Source organism: Salmo trutta, chromosome 17, assembly GCF_901001165.1.
Source record: "Salmo trutta chromosome 17, fSalTru1.1, whole genome shotgun sequence".
NCBI lineage: Eukaryota > Metazoa > Chordata > Actinopteri > Salmoniformes > Salmonidae > Salmo > Salmo trutta.
This window is the reverse complement of record NC_042973.1, coordinates 52,892,663-52,913,365: the sequence shown is the minus strand read 5'-3', so window position 1 is coordinate 52,913,365 and position 20,703 is coordinate 52,892,663. Positions and strand designations below refer to the sequence as shown.

At 44.8% G+C, this 20,703-nt stretch overlaps 1 protein-coding gene across 8 annotated transcripts in view; it reads right to left on the bottom strand.

The window, feature by feature from the left end:
- LOC115152405 (membrane-associated guanylate kinase, WW and PDZ domain-containing protein 2) overlaps window positions 1–20,703 on the bottom strand; it is a 325,515-nt gene that overhangs the window by 259,245 nt on the left and 45,567 nt on the right. The gene's annotated exons all lie outside the window — the stretch shown is intronic.

Sequence of the window (20,703 nt, the reverse complement as noted above, 5' to 3'; positions counted from 1 at the left end):
GCGCCACGGGTGGCACGCTAACGTCCCACATAGCCCCAAGAAGTTAAGCCATTTTGCCACAATTTTGGAAGTATGCTTGGGGTCATTGTCCATTTGTCAGGAAGCTTTAACTTCCTGACTAATGTGTTGAGATGTTGTTTTAATATATCCACATAATTTTCCTGCCTCATGACGCCATCTATTTTGTGAAGTGCACCAGTCGTTCCTGCAGCAAAGCACCCCCACAACATGATGCTGCCACCCCCGTGCTTCACGGTTGGGATGGTGTTCTTCAGCTTGCAAGCGTCCCCCTTTTTCCTTCAAACACAACGATGGTCCTTTTGGCCAAACAGTTCTGTTTTTGTTTCATCAGACTAGAGGACATTTCTCCAAAAAGTACGATCTTTGTCCCCATGTACAGTTGCAAACCGTAGTCTGGCTTTTTTATGGCGGTTTTGGAGCAGTGGCTTCTTCCTTGCTGAGCGGCCTTTCAGGTTATGTCGAAATAGGACTCGTGGATATAGATACTTTTGTACCTGTTTCCGCCATCATCTTCACAAGGTCCTTTGCTGTTGTTCTTGGATCGATGTGTATATTTCGCACCAAAGTACGTTCATCTCTAGGAGACAGAACGTGTTTCCTTCCTGAGCGGTATGACGGCTGCGTGGTCCCATGGTGTTTATACTTGAATACTATTGTTTGTACAGATGAACGTGGTTCCTTCAGGCGTTTGGAAATTGCTCCCAAGGATGAACCAGACTTGCGGTATACAATTTGAGGTCTTGCCTGATTACTTTTGATTTTCCCATGATGTCAAGCAAAGAGGCAGTGAGTTTGAAGGTAGGCCTTGAAATACATCCACAGGTACACCTCCAATTGACTCAAATGGTGTCAATTAGCCTATCAGAAGCTTCTAAAGCCATGACATAATTTTCTGGAAATTTCCAAGCTGTTTAAAGGCACAGTCAACTTAGCATATGGAAACTTCTGACCCACTGGAATTGTGATACAGTGAATTATAAGTGAAATAATCTGTCTGTAAACAATTGTTGGAAAAATTACTTGTGTCATGCACAAAGTAGGTGTCCTAACCGACTTGGCAAAACTATAGTTCGTTAACAAGACATTTGTGGAGTGGCTGAAAAAACAAGTTTAAATGACTCCAACCTATGTGTATGTAAACTTCCGACTTCAACTATAACTGAACCATCAGTAATTTGATGATTGCACATGCCCAACAGTGTCTCCCAATCCTGGCTCCGGGGCCCAGAATGACGCACACCCCATCCCCTTTTGAATGGCTGACTCAAGTGTGTCAAGTGCTAGAGCAGAAACAAAAATGTAGAACCCCTTCGGCCCCCGTGACAAGAATCGGAAGACACCGGCCCAGTACAAACAGGCTTACTGTTATGGAACCGATTAGACAAACCTACTGTTATGCTATACTTGCTAGGTCTAGGGGCCCTAGGCCTGACTACGTGTGCATTAACGTGAAAGTATGAGTATGCAGTCCGTGTCAGGTGTGTGTGTGTGGGAATGGAGTGTGTATCATGGTAGTATGCTGACTAGCTTTGGCCTAAACTACTTACATTTACATTTTAGTCATTTAGCAGACGCTCTTATCCAGAGCGACTTACAGTAGTGAATGCATACATTTTATACATTTTTTTCTTCCGTACTTACCTACGGCAGAATGGTGAACTTATTACTAAATGAAATGAGAGTTTGACTGTGTGATAATAGGTTGTTTCTTGTGTAAATATGTTCTGTCTGGATTTTAATGATTTGTACCTACCAGATAACACCACATACTATTCAAACCCCTGGACAGAATATTGGTAAGCTCACTTATTGATGTCAATCCACTTCAATCAAATCAGCTGATATCTCAAAGTGCTGTACAGAAACCCAGCCAAAAAACTCCAAACAGCAAGCAATGCAGGTGTAGAAGCACGGTTGGCTAGGAAAAACTCCCTAGAAAGGCCAAAACCTAGGAAGAAACCTAGAGAGGAACCAGTGTAGACAAATCAGTGTAGATAAAGGGGAAGACATGTTAAAGAATGATTTTTAAGCCTTGAGAAAATTGAGACGTGTTGTGTATGTGTGCCATTCAGAGGGTGAACGGGCAAGACAAAATATTTAAGTGCCTTTGGATGGGGTATGGTAGTAGGTGCCAAGCGCACCGGTTTGAGTGTATCAAGAACTGCAACACTGCTGGGTTTTTCCACACATTAAAAATGGTCCACCACCCAAAGGACATCCAGCCAACTTGACACAACTGTGGGAAGCATTGGAGTCAACATGGGCCAGCATCCCAGTGGAACGCTTGACACCTTGTAGAGTCCATACCCTGATGAATTTAGGCTGTTGAGGGCAAAAGGAGGGGCAACTCAATATTAGGATGGTGTTCCTAATGTTTTATACACTCAGTGAAGTTCAAATGACAAAATGTAAACAATAGAAAAGGCAAACAAAAATGGCAAACGGTAGCAAATAAATAGCTAGCACTCCTACTCTGAGATGCTCAACATATATGGCCCCATATCTCTGCCAGCGGATCTGTCTGTATGCAGCTATACTCCAGTGTTTGCAACAGTACAGCCCCAGTCTCAGACAGGGTCACTGACACCTCACCTACGCATAAACATACTGATCTCCACGCAAATCCTGAAGAAATTATATCACGGCCTTCCCACCAGTGGACACAGAATATTGGTAAGGTGATGACCTTTGACAACCCTTTCTCACAGAATTCCAGTCTCACTGCAATGCAACTTTAACCAAGCCTTTTTAACCAAGCCCGTTGAACAAATTTTCCCCAAATATCACCAACATGTATCCTGACCCACAAGAGGATCCAGCGTGCTTGACCATGTTTAGACCAAAATCAGCCACGTGTACAGCCCCCCCACTTCGGCCAATCAGATTGTCTCTATGTTCCTACTCCCTGCCTACATGCAGCAACTTACACTACATGACCAAAAGTATACGGACTCGATTCTAGATTTAATTTTGGATTGGAGATGCTTAATCTGAGTCTGGAAGGAGAGTTTACAGTCTAACCAGACACCTAGGTATTTGTAGTTGTCCACATATTCTAAGTCAGAACTGTCCAGAGTAGTGATGCTGGACGGGCGGGCAGGTGCGGGCAGCGATCGGTTGAAGAGTGTGCATTTAGTTTTACTTGCATTTAAGAGCAGTTGGAGGCCACGGAATGAGAGTTGTATGACATTGAAGCTCGTCTGGAGGTTAGTTAACACAGTGTCCAAAGAAGGGGCAGAAGTATACAGAATGGTGTCGTCTGCGTAGAGGTGGATCAGAGAATCACCAGCAGCAAGAGCGACATCATTGATGTATACAGAAAAGAGAGTCGGCCCAAGAATTGAACCCTGTGGCACCCCCATAGAGACTGCCAGAGGTCCGGACAACAGGCCCTCCGATTTGACACACTGAACTCTGTCTGAGAAGTAGTTGGTGAACCAGGCGAGGCAGTCATTTGAGAAACTAAGGCTGTTGAGTCTGCCGATAAGAATGTGGTGATTGACAGAGTCGAAAGCCTTGGCCAGGTCAATGAAGACGGCTGCACAGTATTGTCTCTTACCGATGGTGGTTATGATATCGTTTAGGACCTTGAGCGTATCTGAGGTGCACCCATGACCAGCTCGGAAACCACATTGCATAACGGAGAAGGTACGGTGGGATTCGAAATGGTCGGTGATTTGTTTGTTAACTTGGCTTTCGAAGACCTTAGAAAGGCAGGGTAGGATAGATATAGGTCTGTAGCAGTTTGGGTCTAGAGTGTCTGCCCCTTTGAAGAGGGGGATGACCGCGGAAGCTTTCCAATCTTTAGGGATCTCGGATGATACGAAAGAGAGGTTGAACAGGTGTCAGGATGGTGGGTGTAGCTGGTGTATAAAGGAGAGCAGAGATGAGTGAAATAACACACTTTACTCGACAGCACAAAGTAAACAATTTACAAAGTGCAAAAAGAACGGTTGCCACAAAGCATGGGTGATAAACAGCACCCGGTACAAACCAGCCGGAACATACCAACCTAAACAAATAACAGTCACACACAAAGACATGGGGGAACAGAGGGTTAAATACATGACCAGTAATTGGGAAATGAAAACCAGGTGTGTGGGAAAACGAGACAAAACAAATGGAAAATTACAAATGGATCGGCGATGGCTAGAAGACCGGTGACGTCGACCACAGAACACCACGCGAACAAGGAGAGGCATCAACTTCGGCCGAAGTAATGACAGTACCCCCCCCCCCCTTGAAGCACGGCTCCAGCAGCGCATCGACACTGGCCTCAGGGACGACCCGGAGGGCGAGGCGCAGGGCAATCCGGATGGAGGCGGTGGAACTCTCGCAGCATTGAAGGATCCAACACGTCCTCCACCGGAACCCAGCATCTCTCATCTGGACCATACCCCTTCCCTGTCCCCGAGGTACTGAAGGCCCCTCGCCCGACGTCTCGAATCCAGTATGGAACGAACGGAGTACACCGGGGCCCCATCGATGTCCAGAGGGGGTGGAGGAACCTCCCGCAACTCAGACTCCTGGAGCGGGCCAGCCACCACCAGCCTGAGGAGAGACACATGGAACGAGGGGTTAATGCGGTAATCGGGGGGAAGCTGTAACAAATCTTGTTCACTCCCCTCAGGACTTTAAATGGCCCCACAATCCGCGGACCCAGCTTCCAACAGGGCAGGTGGAGGGGCAGGTTTCGGCTGCCCCTCCGGGGCCTCACTGCGGTGACAGTCTGCGCCAACTTTCTGCCGCAGCACGGCGCGCTGAAGGTGAACATGGGCGGCGTCCCATGTTTCCTCTGCACGCCGGAACCAGTCGTCCACCGCAGGAGCCTCGGTCTGACTCTGATGCCAAGGAGCCAGAACCGGCTGATACCCCAATACACACTGGAAAGGGGAGAGGTTAGTGGAGGAGTGTCGGAGCGAGTTCTGGGCCATCTCTGCCCAGGGCACGAACGCTGCCCACTTCCCCGGCCGATCCTGGCAATAGGACCTCAGAAACTACCCACATCCTGGTTAACTCTCCCCACCTGCCCATTACTCTCGGGGTGAAAACCTGTAAGGCTAACCGAGACCCCCAGACGTTCCATGAACGCCCTCCAGACCCTTGACGTGAACTGGGGACCTCGATCAGATACTGTGTCCTCAGGCACCCTGTAGTGCCAGAACACGTGTGTAAACAGGGCCTCCGCAGTCTGTAGGGCCGTAGGGAGACCGGGCATAGGGAGGAGACGACAGGACTTAGAAAAACAATCCACAACGACCAGGATCATGGTGTTACTCTGTGAAGGAGGAAGATCAGTCAGGAAATCTACCGACAGGTGTGACCACGGCCGTTGTGGAACGGGTAAGGGTTGTAACTTACCTCTGGGCAGGTGCCTAGGAGCCTTGCACTGGGCGCACACCGAGCAGGAGGAAACATAAACCCTCACGTCCTTAGCTAAAGTGGGCCACCAGTACTTCCCACCAAGACAGCGCACCGTCCGACCGATACCAGGATGACCAGAGGAGGGTGACGTATGGGCCCAATAGATCAGCCGGTCGCAGACAGCAGACGGAACATACAGATGCCCAGCTGGACATTGGAGGGGAGTGGGATCTGTACATAACGCCCGCTCGATGTCCGCATCCAGCTCCACCAGGCAAGAGGCCGGGAGTATGAGAGTGTGATCCATGGGCCGCTCCTCTGTGTAATACATCCGGGACAGTGCGTCTGCCTTCGCGTTCTGGGAACCTGGTGTGTAGGATAGGATGAAAACAAAACGGGTAAAAAAAAAAAAAACTTGGCCCACCTTGCCTGGCGAGGATTCAGTCTCCTCGCCGCCCAGATGTACTCCAGATTGCGGTGGTCAGTCCAGATAAGAAAAGGGTGTTTAGCCTCCTCAAGCCAATGCCTCCACGCCTTCAAAGCCTTGACGACAGCCAACAACTCCCGGTCCCCCACGTCATAGTTTCGCTTTGGTGGCGTACCCGAGCGCTGAGAAAGCACGGCTCCTATCCAAGCCTCGGATGCGTCCACCTCCACTATGAATGCCAAAGAGGGATCCGGATGAGCCAGCACGGGAGCAGAGGTAAACAGAGCCCTCAGCTGACCAAAAGCCCTGTCCGCCTCAGCTGACCACTGCAAACACACCGGTCACCCGTTCAGCAGTGAGGTAATGGGAGCCGCTACCTGACCAAAGCCCGGATAAACCTCCGGTAGTAGTTGGCAAACCCTAGAAATCGCTGCACCTCCTTTACCGTGGTGGGAGTCGGCCAATTACGCACGGCTGAAATGCGGTCACTCTCCGTCTCCACCCCTGAAGTGGAAATGCGGTACCTTTGGAAGGAGACGGACTGTTGGAAACAGACGTTTCTCAGCCTTGACGTACAGGTCATGCTCCAACAGTCGACCAAGAACCCTGCGCACCAGGGACACATGCTCGGCGCGTGTTGCGGAGTATATCAGAATGTCGTCGATATACACCACTACACCCTGCCCATGCAGGTCCCGGAAAATCTCGTCTACAAAGGCCTGGATAACTGATGGAGCATTCATCAATCCTAACGGCATGATGAGGTACTCATAGTGCCTTGAGGTGGTACTAAATGCCGTCTTCCACTCGTCCCCCTCCCGGATACGCACCAGGTTGTAAGCGCTCCTGAGATCCAATTTTGTGAAGAAGCGCACCCCGTGCATTGACTCTATTTCACTGGCTATGAGAGGTAGCGGGTAACTGTACCTCACAGTGATTTGGTTGATGCCTCGATAGTGAATACACGGGCGCAGACCTCCATCCTTCTTCTTCACAAAAAAGAAACTCGAGGAGGCAGGTGAAGTGGAGGGCCGAATGTACCCCTGCCCCAGAGATTCAGAGACATATGTTTCCATAGCCGCAGTCTCGTCTTGCGACAGGGGATACAAGTGACTCCTGGGAAGTGCTGCATCTACCAGGAGATTTATCGCACAATCCCCCCGTCGATGGAGTGGTAATTGAGTCGCCTTTTTACAGAAGGCGAGAGCCAAATTGGCATATTCAGAGGGGATGCACACGGTGGAGACCTGGTCTGGACTTTCCACCGTAGTAGCACCGACGGAAACCCCTAAACACCTCCCCGAGCACTTTCGTGACCACCCCGTAAGAGCCCTCTGTTGTCACGAAATAGTGGGGTCATGACAGGCTAACCAGGGTAGGCCCAGCACCACGGGAAACGCAGGAGAATCAATAAGGAAGAGACTGATTCTCTCCTTGTGACCCTCCTGCGTCACCATGCCCAGTGGAACGGTGGCCTCCCTAATTAGCCCTGAACCTAATGGTCGACTATCTAGGGCGTGCACAGGGAAGGGCATATCCATAGGAACAATGGGGATCCCTAAACTATGGGCAAATGATCTGTCAATAAAATTCCCAGCTGCGCTTGAATCTACGAGCGCCTTATGCTGGGAATGCGGGGAAAACTCAGGAAAATTACTAAACAAAAACATGTGAGCAACAGGGGGCTCTGGGTGAGCCTGGTGCCGACTCACCTGGGGTGACACAAGAGTGCCCTGCCTGCTGCCTCGACTCCCAGAGGAACCTCCCCAGCACCGACCGGCAGTGTGCCCACTGCTGCCACATATGGTGCATGGACCGGCCCCTCCTCCGGTCGCCCTAATAGCAGCACCTCCCAGCTCCATGGGCGTAGGAGCGGTGGTGCTGGGGGATGGAATCGACAGACCCCAATCTGGACGTCCGCGGGTAGTCAGCAGGTTATCCAACCGGAAGGACAGGTCCACCAGCTGGTCAAAGGTGAGAGTGGCATCCCTGCAGGTCAACTCCCAACGGACGTCCTCACGTAAACTACAATGGTAGTGATTGATCAGGGCCCTGTCGTTCCATCCTGCGCAGGGGGCCAGGGTCCAAAAGTCCAAGGCGAACTCTTGTGCGCTCCTCGTCCCCTGCCTAAGGTGGACGAGACGTATCCTCAGGCGGGTGGTAGAAAACTGCCCGGAAGCGGCAGGTGAAATCCTCGAGTTGGTCCAACACCGCGTCTCCTTCCTCCCATACGGCGTTGGCCCAATCCAGGGCTTTCCCTGAGAGACAAGAAACAAGGGCGGACACGCTCTCACGGCCAGAAGGAGCCGGGTGGATGGTTGCCAGGTAGAGCTCCAGCTGGAGTAGGAACCCCTGACATCCCGCAGCCGTCCCATCATACTCGGAAAAGCGAGCTGAATCCCACTGGGACCGGATGAAGGAGGGGTGAGTAGTGGTGCCCTTGGTGGTGCTGGTGGAGGCGCTGGAGGAACTCCTCTTCTCTCTCAACAATCCATATTCTGCAGGACGCGACCCATGGCGGTGCCGAGATGTTGTAGTATGGCTGCATGCTGCTGGACGTGCTCCTCGACCCCTAATAGGGGGGTATCTGCTCCTGCTGACTCCATATGGTTTGGTGTGTGATTCTGTCAGGATGGTGGGTGTAGCTGGTGTATAAAGTCAGGCACAGGAGAGCAGAGATGAGTGAAACAACGCACTTTACTCAACAACACAAAGTAAACAATTTACAAAGTGCAAAAAGAACAATTGCCACAAAGCATGGGTGATAAACAGCACCCGGTACAAACCAGCCAGAACATACCGACCTGAACAAATAACAATCACACACAAAGACATGGGGGAAACAGAGGGTTAAATACATGACCAATAATTGGGAAATGAAAACCAGTTGTGTGGGAAAACGAGACAAAACAAATGGAAAATGACAGATGGATCAGCGATGGCTAGAAGAACGGTGACGTCGAACACAACCCGAACAAGGAGAGGCATCAACTTCGACCGAAGTCGTGACAACAGGCTAGTAATAGGGGTTGCAACCATTTCGGAAGATAATTTTAGAAAGAGAGGGTCCAGATTGTCTAGCCTAGCTGATTTTTAGGGGTCCAGATTTTGCAACTCTTTCAGAACATCAGCTATCTGGATTTGGATGAATTAGGAGGCTTGGGCGAGTTGCTGTGGAGGGTGCAGGGCTGTTGACCGGGGTAGGGGTAGCCAGGTGGAAAACATGGCCAGCCATAGAAAAATGCTTATTGAAATTCTCAATTATCGTGGATATCGGTGGTGACAGTGTTTCCTAGCCTCAGTGCAGTGAGCAGCTGGGAGGAGGTGCCCTTATTCTCCATGGACTTTACAGTGTCCCAGAACTGTTTTGAGTTTGTGCTACAGGATGCATATTCCTGTTTGAAAAAGCTAGCCTTTGCTTTCCTAACTTCCTGTGTATATTGGTTCCTAACTTCCCAGAAAAGGGAAGTTTGATGGGTAATACATTTCCTGGTTTAGAGGTCTATTGCTACAGCCAACGTGCACACAAACATACATGTGCACACACACACACACACACACACACACTCGCTTTCTGCACCCATTTGTTTACCCAGCATCCTTTTCACCACTGATCAACCAGAACACCATTGAGATAAGGGAGACAAGGAGCCGAGAGATTGTCATTAAGAGCCTTCTCAATTCCCCCTCCCTCTTTTTCTCTCTTTCTCTCCATCCCTCATTCTCTCTCCCTCTATCTTCTCTCTCTCCCCCTCTTTCAATTCATCCTCATCTCACTCTAATTTCCCTTATCCCTCTATTTCTTCTCCCTCAATCTCCCTCGCTCTTTGTCTCTCCTTGTCCCTCTCTCTTTCTCACCTCTTATTCCATTCCCTCTTTCTTATCCCTCCCCCTCCCTTTCAACCTGTCTCTGTCAGTCTATTTCAATCCATCTCTACCTTCCCCATTCTCTTATTTTCCTCTCCTCCTATTACTCATTCCATCCTTGTCTTTCTTAAACTCCTCTCTCTCTCTCTCCACTCCACAGACACCTCTGTCTGCTGCCATGACAACATGCCAGGGCCTAGCAACACCACCTCACCATGGCAACAACAGAAAAATAACATTTCTGTCACATCTCACACATCTGCAGTATGGTCTTCCCAGTATGGTCTTCCCTCAGTTGGTAGAGCATGGTGTTTGCAACGCATGGTGTTTGCAACGCCAGGGTTGTGGGTTCGATTCCCACGGGGGGCCAGTACGAAAAAAAAAAAAATGTATGAAATGAAATGTAAGTCGCTCTGGATAAGAGCGTCTGCTAAATGACTAAAATGTAAACAAATGTAATGTAAATGTCTGTAGCATTTCACCAGGGAAACTAACCAATCCATGATGATGAGGTGTTGGTTTAAAACATCCAGGTAGAAACATGTTAACATATATAATCCAACCATTAGAAATATAATAATACATATAATAAGAATACAATTGTTTCTTTGTCACTGAGTCCCATAATCATCTAATCATGGTCTTCAGTTTAGATTAGAATACAATTAGTTTACTCAGGTGTATTAGCTAGGGCTGGGGAAAACATGTAACACCAATAAGTCCCACGAGGAGTTGCCCATCCCTTGGCTAGAGAAATCACACGTATTGTTCCAGGGGCTTCAGTACGACAGAACAGTGTGCAACGTTTAATTCAATGGAAACGGTACTGTAGATGTCATTATCTAATATGAGCTATCCAGGTGTTGTGATATCTGGCAGGCATCTGTAAACACGGTCAGCCTGGTGCACGGCCATGGTGTGTGCAAGGAAATTATTTAATTTACCCAAACCAAATAATCAATAATTGTTTTATTCCAATAACTCCTGGATGCTTGAGAATATTGTTCCAACACAATTTCCATATGGCTTTAGTTACATAGTAACAAGGTGTGTGTAAAGTAAGTGTGTGCAAGTGTGTGTGTGCGCGAGCGACCGTGCGCATCTCATTACATTTAATCAACCCGGGTACAAGGTTAATTGTTTAGAAGAACATTATACTCTGAAGTATAAATGGTTGGAAGGGCTCTTTGCGTCCAAGTGTTAGTTAAAAGACATTCAAAGGGATCAGCCTGAGCAAGCCACTGTGCAATTTCACTAATCTTAATATTTTAATGAGTAGTTACTTTGGATACAAGATTCTGTGCAGTGCCAAGGTTGATCCCCTTCCCTGGAAAGCTGTGCTGTATGTGTCTGGACTATCTGATGCCGGTAGAAGAGAGTGTAGAGAGTGTACCTAATGCCTGAGTGACATTGAGGAATTGCCCATGCTGCTGAGGCTGCAGCACTGGCTGACACACACTGACAGCTATAGGCTCATGATACAACAAGCTCTTACAATACTTATTTCCCTCATTAAAATGCAAATCATTTTATAACATTTTTGACATGCGTTTTTCTGGATTTTTGTTGTTGTTATTCTGTCTCTCACTGTTCAAATAAACCTACCCTTAAAATTATAGACTGATCATTTCTTTGTCAGTGGGCAAACATACAAAATCCGCAGGGGATCAAATACTTTTTTCCCTCGCTGTAGGTAACATTAGAATATGGAATGTAAATATTTCAAAGAACATAATAAAATGTTTCATTAGTTTGTTACTGTAGTCTATATGTAAAAACCAAAAACCACAAAAAATACAGAAGTTAAAGTGTAAAATGTATTTTATTTGTGGAGTGCTTTTGTTACAACTATGAAACAAAAATAATTTGCGTTGAAACACGAGTTCCTCCTTTCACCTAATACAGCCGTGACATCTGATCTGAAACATTGTCCAACACTCGCTCACCTGCTGCCCGATATGGATCCTTTCCCACATATGGAAAGCAATTCAGCATGAATCAGAATAATACTCAGAGATGTTATGATCCATTTCTTCCCAGCCATCGGAGTCATTTTCATTCAGATCTTGTAGCAATGCTAACACAGCATGTGCATCCATTAATTTTGGTCTTGCCATTGTAAATTACGCACACTCTCATTGTGTAGCATTGTGTATTGGGGCGGCAGGTAGCCTAGTGGTTAGAGCGTTGGGCAAGTAACCGAAAGGTTGCTAGATTAAATCCCCAAGCTGACAAGTTAAAAATCTGTAGTTCTGCCCCTGAACAAGTCAGTTAACTCACTGGCTGTCATTATAAATAAGAATTGACCTGCCTAGTTAAATAAATAAATAAATGGCCTACTCCAAGTAGGCCAAGAATAGAGTAATAAAACTGCTAGGATTCGGTGGACTGATATAGGGTACACTGTTTTGATATTATAATTAGAATAGATAAATACAAAAGAATACCCTGTTCTTTGTTCACAACTGGAGATTACATAATTATGCATCGTTCGCATCAACTCACCAATTCTCCAACATAATACTATACTTCATTTATTTAATCTGTTGTTACGTGTGTGAAATTCCTTAGTTTAGGTTCCGATTCGAGGCAATTATCAAGGTGATTATCAACTGGGCGTGGCACATTCAACTATCGGAGCGGAGCAGGCCGGGGAAAACCATTCAAAAAATGAACTCCTTATAACTCCAGTTCAGTTTGTGATATTAAGATTCAAAACAATGACAGTGTGTTATATAGACTTATTTAGGAAAAGTCAAGGACGGAGGGGGGCATGACTTTCAAAATGGCGGAGTAATTAAACACTGTTTTGAGTCATTATGATGCTCTCTGCCTTTCTAGTGTTAATATACACAATCACAAATAAATCCATTCATATTTTGTTTGGGAAAGTCATAAAAAACATGATACAAGGCAAATTATTTCAAAAGAACAGAATAGCATGTTTTGAGTTTTATTTAACTGTGCTTTAGTACCAAGGCTATGGCTGTGCCATGCCATTCTATGACTGTGCCTTGCCAATGAAATGTACTTGTTCATTCAGCAGACGTCACAGGCCCTGCCCTACCACAGTCAACACACATATTTTACAGTAAGAATATAATAGAACAGAAGAAAATATCAATTATATTTTCGCCAAATGGCTATTGCTGATGAGGATTGCACAGAGCCACAATTAATCTAGGAAAAAGTTATATTTTGAAACAGAGACCATTCGTGCAATTTGTAGAGTTATTTGGAAAGGTTCATTAGAAACCTTGGAATCTGCTCCTTCTGATAGGGCATAGCAATCAATACGTCTGGCCTGCATAGACCTCTGTAGGATGATATGGAAGAAGTGCTATTTGGTAAGCCCCTCGCTTTTTTGCCAATGCACACCGTCAATGCAAGCTGTGCTGGTCATCAGTCTCTTCATTCTCTATTTGACAATAGAATAGTCGCTCAGACTATTGTCAATTTGATATTGTCTTTAGGCCACATTTATTATTATTATTATTATTATTATTATTATTATTATTATTATTATTATGTGTGAAATTAGTTTCAATATAGTTTAGGAGTAGTTTGGACAGGCCAGCAACTGTTGTCTTACAGTCATAAAATACACTATCATCTTATTTTCCATGTGCTTCTGGATCAATCAATACATTTTCTGAGGAATTCCAATTTACATTTGGTTTCCTGAGGTATCTTATGACCTATTTTAACCTGTTTGGGATAGGGGGCAGTATTTTCACGGCCGGATAAAAAAACGTACCCGATTTAATCTGGTTACTACTCCTGCCCAGTAACTAGAATATGCATATAATTAGTGGATTTAGATAGAAAACACTCTAACGTTTCTAAAACTGTTTGAATGGTGTCTGTGAGTATAACAGAACTCATATGGCAGGCCAAAACCTGAGAAGATTCTATATGGGAAGTGCCCTGTCTGACCATTTCTTGTCCTTCTCTAGCCTCTTTATCGAAAATACAGGATCTCTGCTGTAACGTGACATTTTCTAAGGCTTTCATTGGCTCTAGGAAGGCACCAGAACATTGAATGATAGCTCTGCAGTCTCTGGGCGAAAAGCAGCAGGGGTATTGGAGAGTGGTCCTTCTGAGAACAATGACACTGGCACGCGCGTGCATGTGACGACTCCATGTTTTTCTTTCTCTCTTTGAACGAATACGTTGTCGTCGTCCGGTTGAAATATTATCACTATTTTGGTGATAATGGGTATTGGTGGGTATGCTAGTTCTGAACAAAACATGCTAATGTAAAAAGCTGGTTTTTGATATAAATATGAACTTGATTGAACAAAACATGCATGTATTGTATAACATAATGTCCTAGGAGTGTCATCTGATGAAGATCATCAAAGGTTAGTGCTGCATTTAGCTGTGGTTTTGGTTTTTGTGAAATATATGCTAGCTTGAAAAATGGCTGTGTGATTATTTCTGGCTGTTGTTTTGCTTTCGCTGTAAAGCCTTTTTGAAATCAGACAATGTGGTTAGATAAAGGAGAGTCTTATCTTTCAAATGTCAGCTGTCAGAGCAGCTCACAGATCTCTGCACCTGTAAATAGCCCATCTTTAATTGAGCCCAAACTACTACCTTTTCCCCTACTGTATTTATTTATTTTATTTATTTTGCTCCTTTGCACCATATTATTTATATTTTAACTTTTAACTTTCTTCAAACTACAAATCTACCATTCCAGTGTTTTTTTCTTGCCATACTTTATTTACTTTGCCACCATGGCATTTTTTTGCCTTTACCTCCATTATCTCACATCATTTGCTCACATTGTATATAGTCTTATTTTTTTCTACTGCATCATTGATTGTATGTTGTTTTACTCCATGTGTAACTCTGTGTTTTTGTATGTTGTCGAACTGCTTTGCTTTATCTTGGCCAGGTCGCAATTGTAAATGAGAACTTGTTCTCAACTTGCCTACCTGGTTAAATAAAGGTGAAATAAATAAATAAAATAAAAAAATGGTGTAAAATAGTCATATGTTTGAGAAATTGAAATTATAGCATTTTTAAGGTTTTTCGTATTTCACGCCAGGCGCTACCATTGGATATTGGCGAGGCGTTCCGCTATCGGAACGCCTGTCCATAAGAGGTTTTTAACATAATAAATGCATTAATTTACAATTGAAATATCAAATGGTCAGAATAACTGTCATGGTCTTTGAAAGGTAGGCACCGTGAGACCCAAACCATTGCTGGGAGCAGCGCAGGCCCTCAACAACAGACATTAAACAGGCTCTTCACACAAAAGTGAAAAAGGGACAAAGTGAGAAAATCACTACACTGAATACAGAAATGATTGCAGTTGATATGCAGCCTTTTCCAATGGTATACGATGTCTGCTTCAATACCCAGGTGGCATACAGTGCATTCGGAAAGTATTCAGACCCCTTGACTTTTTCCACATTTTGTTTCATTTTTTTATCCCTCAATCTACACACAGTACCCCATAAAGACAAAGCAATAACAGTTTTTAAAAAAAACGTAAATATCAATATAACATACAGTTGAAGTCGGAAGTTTGCATACACTTAGGTTGGAGTCATTAAAACTCGTTTTTCAACCACTCCACAAAATTCTTGTTAAAAACTATAGTTTTGGCAAGTCGGTTAGGACATCTACTTTGTGCATGATACAAGTCATTTTTCCAACAATTGTTTACAGACAGATTATTTAACTTATAATTCACTGTATCACAATTCCAGTGGGTCAGAAGTTTACATACACTAAGGTGACTGTGCATTTAAAAAGCTTGGAAAATTCAAGAAAATGATATCATGGCTTTAGAAGCTTCTGATAGGCTAATTGACATCATTTGAGTCAATTGGAGGTGTACCTGTGGCTGTATTTCAAGGCCTACTTACATTTCCCTCGCTAACTTTAAACATCAGCTATCTGAGCAGCTAACTGATCGCTGCAGCTGTACATAGTCCAGCCAATCTACCTACCTCATCCCCATATTGTTTTAATTTACTTTGCTGCTCTTTTGCACACCAGTATCACTACTTACACACCATCATCTGCTCATCTATCACTCCAGTGTTAATCTGCTAAATTGTAATTACTTTGCTACTATGGCCTATTTATTGCCATACCTCCTCATGCCATTTGCACATACTTTTTTTTCTATTGTGTTGACTGTACGCTTGTATATTCCATGTAACTCTGTGTTGTTGTTTCTGTCGCACTACTTTTGCTTTATCTTGGCCAGGTCGCAGTTGTAAATGAGAACTTGTTCTCAACTAGCTTACCTGGTTAAATAAAGGTGAAATAAATAAAAAAAAGGAAATTGTAGACCTCCACAAGTCTGGTTCATCCTTGGGAGCAATTTCCACAAACCTGAAGGCACCACGTTCATCTGTACAAACAATAGTACGCAAGTATAAACACCATGGGACCACGCAGCCGTCATACCACTCAGGAAGGAGACGCTTTCTGTCTCCTAGAGATGAACGTACTTTGGTGCGAAAAGTGCAAATCAATCCCAGAACAACAGCAAAGGACCTTGTGAAGATGCTGAAGGAAACAGGTACAAAAGTATCTATATCCACAGTAAAACGAGTCCTATATCGACATAACCTGAAAGACCGCTAAGCAAGGAAGAAGCCACTGCTCAAAAACCGCCATAAAAAAGCCAGACTACGGTTTGCAACTGCACATGGGGACAAAGATCGTACATTTTGGAGAAGCCGAAGAACACACTTGCAAGCCAAAGAACACCATCCCAAACGTGAAGCACGGGGGTGGCAGCATCATGTTGTGGGGCTGCTTTGCTGCAGGAGGAACAGGTGCATTTCACAAAATAGATGGCATCATGAGGATGAAAAATTATGTGGATATATTCCTGACATCAGTCAGGAAGTTAAAGCTTGGTCGCAAATGGGTGTTCCAAATGGACAATGACCCCAAGCATACTTCCAAAGTTGTGGTAAAATGGCTTAAGGACAACAAAGTCAACGTATTGCAGTGGCCATCACAAAGCCCTGACCTCAATCCTATGGAAAATTGTGGGCAGAACTGAAAAAGTGTGTGCAAGCAAGGAGGCCTACAAACCTGACTCAGTTACACCAGCTCTGTCAGGAGGAATGGGCCAAAATTCACCCAACTTATTGTGGGAAGCTTGTGGAAGGCTACCCAAAACATTTGACCCAAGTTAAACAATTTAAAGGCAATGCTACCAAATACTAATTGAGTTTATGGTAACTTCTGACACACTGGGAATGGGATGAAAGCAATAAAAGCTGAAATAAATAATTCTCTCTACTAATATTCTGACATTTCACATTCTTAAAATAAAAGTAGTGATTCTAACTGACCTAAGACAGGGAATTGTTACCAGGATTAAATGTCAGGAATTCTGAAAACTGAGTTTAAATGTATTTGGCTAAGGTGTATGTAAACTTCCGACTTCAACTGTAAGTATTCAGACTCTACTCAGTACTTTGTTGAAGCACCTTTGGCAGTGATTACAGCCTCGAGTCTTCTTGGGTATGACGCTACAAACTTGGAACACCTGTATTTGGGAAGTTTCTCACATTCTTCTCTGCAGATACTCTGAAGCTCTGTCAAGTTGGGGAGCGTTGGTGCACAGCTGTTTTCAGGTCTCTCCAGAGATGTTTGATCGGGTTCAAGTCCGTGCTCTGGCCGGGCCACTCAAGGACATTAAGATACTTGTCCCGAAGCCATTCCTGCGTTGTCTTTGCTGTGTGCTTAGGGTCGTTTTGCTGTTGGAAGGTGAATCTCTGCCCCAGTCTGAGGTCCTGAGCACTCTGGAGGTTTTCATCAAGGATCTCTCTGTACTTTACTCTGTACATCTTTTCCTTGATCCTGACTGGTCTCCTAGTCCGTGCCGCTGAAAACCATCTCCACAGCATGATGCTGCCACCACCATGCTTCACCGTAGATGGTGCCAGGTTTCCTCCAGACCTGACGCTTCGCATTCAGACCAAGGAGTTCAACATTGGTTTCATCAGACGAGATAATCTTGTTTCTCATGGTTTGAGAGTCTTTAGGTGTCTTTTGGCAAACTCCAAGCAGACTATCATGTGCCTTTTACTGACGAGCGGCTTCCGGCTAGCCACTACCATAAAGGCCCATTTAGTGGAGTACTGCAGAGATGGAAGAATCTTCCAGAAGGAAAACTATCTCCACAGAGGAACTTGGGAGCTCTGTGAGAGTGATCATCGGGTTATTGGTTACCTCCCTGACCAAGGCCCTTCTCCCCCGATTGCTCAGTTTGGCCGGGCGGTCAGCTCTAGGAAGAGTCTTGGTGGTTCCAAACTTCTTCCATTTAAGAATGGTGGAGGCCACTGTGTTCTTGGGGACCTTCAATGCTACAGAAATGTTTTGGTACCCTTCCCCAGATCTGTGCCTTGACACAATCCTGTCTAGGAGCTCTCCAGACAATTCCTTCAACCTCATGGCTTGGTTTTTGCTCTGACATGCACTGTCAACGGTAGGACCTTGTATAGACAGGTGTGTGCGCCTTTCCAAATCATGTCCAGGCAATTGAATTTACCACAGGTGGACTCCAATCAAGTTGTAAAAACATCTCAAGCATGATCAAATGTCTAAAAACCTGTTTTTGCTTAGTCATTATGGGGTATTGTGTGTAGATTTATTAGGAAAAATATTATTTTATAAATGTTAGAATAACACTGTAACGTAACAAAATGTGGAAAAAGTCAAGGAGTCTGAATATTTTCCGAATGCACTGTATCTACAGCCAGACTACCAGATTCCATATGGATAAACCGTGACGGCCAGGATGGAGAAATTGTACAATGATTCCTCTGCCAGTACAAAGCACGAGCTCTCAGACACCCCATATGTGGCGTTAATAACAGATTGTTGGATTTCTATGAACACGCTGTCATACATCACTGCAACGAACCATTACATTGATGAAAAATAGTGGGACATGATGTCCCATGCATGTAAGATAATTTTTACATTTGTCACATCCCTATCGTGCGTGTGTGCGTGCGCATATTGACAGAAGAGTGCTGGTAGAAACAGAATCAAAGCAATGACATCGCTTCCCCACGGCAACGACAAACAAAATACAAAGGCCTCTGGACAGACATCCATATGAGCTAAAAGGGCTCGCGCACACACCTGTCAGACTGTCATGCTCTTATAGGTGACATGGCAGAACCTGTCACTAAGCACTCTATATCTCACACACAGAGGAAAGAAGTCAGAGTCAGACTGTTGCATTTTTTATCTATCTGAGTATATGGATATATACCAAACATTGGTAACACCTTTTGCCCTCAGAACAGCCTCATATCATCTGGGTGTCGAGAGGGATGCTGGCCCATGTTGACTCCAATGCTTCCCACAGTTGTGTCAAGTTGGCTGGATGTCCTTTGCCTGGTTGACCATTCTTGATACACACTGGAAACTGTTGAGTGTGAATAACCCAGCAGCATTGCAGCTCTTGACACAAACCAGTGAGCCTGGCACCCACTACCATAACCCGTTCAAAGGCACTTCATTTTTTGGTCTTTCCCATTCACCCTCTGAATGGCACACACTCACAATCCATGTCTCAATTGTCCAAGGCTTAAAAATCCTACTTCAACCTGTCTCCTCCCCTTCATCTACACTGATTGAAGTGGATTTAACAGGTGACATCAATAACGGATCACAGCATTCACCTGGTCAGTCTATGTCATGGAAAAAGCAGGTGTCCTTAATGTTTTGTACACTAAGTGTGTGTGTGTGTGACTTCGATTTATGTGTGTGTTAAAGGTCCAGTGCAGTTCAAATTATGTTTTACCTGGCTTTTGTATCATATTGTACAACAGCTGATGAAACTAACACTGTAAAAACTGTGATCAGTGTTTTTTCCTGATCTTCTAAATCAGCAGGTTTGTGTGGGCAGGAGTTTCGGCTTGCCTGGTGACATCATTATGCAGGTAAATTGGTTAATAGACCAATAACAAAGAGAGTTCCAAACTTCTCTGCCAATAACAGCTAGTTTTGCCCTCCCCACTCAGACCAATCCCAGACAGTCCTAGCAAAATGTTTGCTTGCTAAATAGTTATTTGCTAATTTCGTCAATTTTAAATGGGAGACTATTACAGTAAGGTACTCAGTTGTTACCCAGAAATGATTTGATATTTTTATAAAAACGACTGCATTGGGTCTTTAATACTGTGCACATTCTGTGTGCAGGGGTGGGGGAGGGGCAGCAGGGCGTCATGGCAACGCAGGACTGAGACGAGGCTGGTTGCCATGGAAAGAGAGCTTGGCGACCGATGGGTGAGGGAGCGAGAGAGAAAAAAAGAGAGAAAGAAAAAGAGATACTGAGCGTGTGCAGTAATGGAGCACCAAGCAAAGTCAGGAGAGAGAAAGAGAGAGAACACTGAAAATACACCAAATAAGAGGCGAGAGAGAGAGAGAGAGAAACACTGAAAATACACCAAATCAGAGAGAGAGAGAGAGAGAGAGAGAAACACTGAAAATACACCAAATAAGAGGCGAGAGAGAGAGAGAAACACTGAAAATACACCAAATCAGAGGAGAGAGAGAGAGAGAAACACTGAAAATACACCAAATCAGAGGAGAGAGAGAGAGAGAAACACTGAAAATACACCAAATCAGAGGAGAGAGAGAGAGAGAAACACTGAAAATACACCAAATCAGAGGAGAGAGAGAGAGAGAGAGAAACACTGAAAATACACCAAATCAGAGGAGAGAGAGAGAGAGAAACACTGAAAATACACCAAATCAGAGGAGAGAGAGAGAGAGAAACACTGAAAATACACCAAATCAGAGGAGAGAGAGAGAGAGAAACACTGAAAATACACCAAATCAGAGGAGAAGGAAAGAAATTAGAGAAAGAGAAGAGAGAGAGAGAGAGAGGAAGAAGAGAGAGGAAGAGAGAGAGAGAAAGAGAGACCCCTTTAATGCAAAGCAACAGTATAGGTAGACTGTATTCATTCAGGATTCATATAGCATATAGCACCATTTCTTTTACAACTCTTGCTAGAGGCTTT